The sequence below is a fragment of the Camellia sinensis genome, chromosome 1 (assembly GCF_055761805.1).
Source record: "Camellia sinensis isolate YWXY chromosome 1, ASM5576180v1, whole genome shotgun sequence".
Classification (NCBI taxonomy): Eukaryota; Viridiplantae; Streptophyta; class Magnoliopsida; order Ericales; family Theaceae; genus Camellia; species Camellia sinensis.
In genome coordinates this window covers 225044303-225046033 of record NC_138961.1, presented here as the reverse complement: position 1 = coordinate 225046033, position 1731 = coordinate 225044303, and the positions used below count along the sequence as shown (strand labels likewise).

Sequence of the window (1731 nt, the reverse complement as noted above, 5' to 3'; positions counted from 1 at the left end):
GCATCTTATATGTTTTCTTATCGTCAATTATAAACTTAATTTTCATTTAACTGTACAACCAGCCAACTTTCTAATTCCTGGTGATCTAAGCTCCCACAAGCAATGAAGATGCTGGAGGTTTATTTATATTTTAGTGGTTCTAATATTTAAAACCCCATCGTCAAGATAATCATTTTTTGTTAATTTATTTAAGTTATTTTAGCGCATATCTTGGAAGCAAAAAATTATAAAAACTATAGCACAGTGATACGTAGGGGTGATCATGAATCTATCTAACCCAATTGAATCGATCAAATCCGATTGACTTTAGACGAATGCGTGTATTTCGGCGAAGGGATGGGGATGAAATATTTCAAAATCTACGGATACAGTTCGGATGGCAGATCAACCATCCCGCATCCTCATGAACTCGGTCTGCCCGTGAATGAAGTTTAAAAAAAAAAAAATGCTAACAAGTAACAATTTAGAATAGAAATAATAAAATATATATTTTTGTAAAACAATATCTTAAAAATATGAGTAATACTATATACACCAATTAGTGTACCAATTGATGATGTCGCATAATTTAAGATGTTTTTAGTATTTGTAATTTGTATAATGAGTGAGGTCAATAATAAGGACATAACTAGTGTTACTATACTAGTTAATATATTAATTAGTACATGCAACATCACTCTAAAAATATACATGTGTGGTGCCATGACCTATTATAGACAAACAATACATATTTTTTCAGATTACTAGTTATTAGAAATAGTAAAAGTTATAAATGATAACTTAAAAAAAAAAATTCAAAATTTGTAAAGTCCATTGTCAGCTGATCACATCCATTCACTAACTCGTACGGTCTGCTTAATCTACATCTGTCAAACTGGTAAATGGATCCAGATTGATTTTTTTTCTAATCCATCTAATTTTAAATAGATGACGGATGGAATACCACCCAAACCAACCCAATCTATCATCACTATAGTGATGTATAATCTCTCAATCCAATCTACTATGCATAATTATTTAAATTGCACCGAACAAGACCAACAACACAAATAATTGAACTTTGTGTTTTGAGTAAAATAATCTCATTTGCTTAACTATTCCACATGCTTTGTTTCGTTTAGTTATTAATTTTTTAGTAATAGTTTGGCAAAAGGAACATCAATTAGTTTGAAGACAAGGAATATGAAAATAATGAGCCTTTCTTCTCTTTTTTTTTGAAAACTTGCGGCGGCCTTTTTCTTAAAAATGATGTTTGCCACATATGTTGATCCTTGGTTGGTCGTTAAATAGATGGCCGGAGGAAAAAACTCGAAAGGTCAAAAGATTTTTGAGCAAAAAAGAGTTAAAGAAAAAGAACGCCGTTGCCGGGGATCGAACCCGGGTCACCCGCGTGACAGGCGGGAATACTTACCACTATACTACAACGACTTTGTTGTTAAAGTATGCTATTAAATTTTATTTATTAAATTTATGGTGCACACCAATTGGAAAAGCCAATTGTTATATGCCCATATCAGAAAAGGCATGAGATGGACAACTATAATTGGTCGTGAAGATAATTTGAGATTTTGAGATTTCTTGAAAACATAAACTGAATTATTCCAGATTGTTTGTTATTACTTATAAGTTAACATTTGCAATTATATATTTTTATATTATTAACTTAAAATAATTATAATAAGTTGTAAATCGGTTCAATGTAATTTTTGATAATGTATGGGAAAAAAATAG

At 30.6% G+C, this 1731-nt stretch overlaps 1 non-coding gene across 1 annotated transcript; it reads right to left on the bottom strand.

Moving 5' to 3' along the window:
- Positions 1-1356: 1356 nt before the first annotated feature.
- TRNAD-GUC (transfer RNA aspartic acid (anticodon GUC)) lies at positions 1357-1428 on the bottom strand. Its single transcript has one exon. It is a non-coding gene; the product is annotated as a tRNA-Asp (tRNA).
- Positions 1429-1731: the final 303 nt, after the last annotated feature.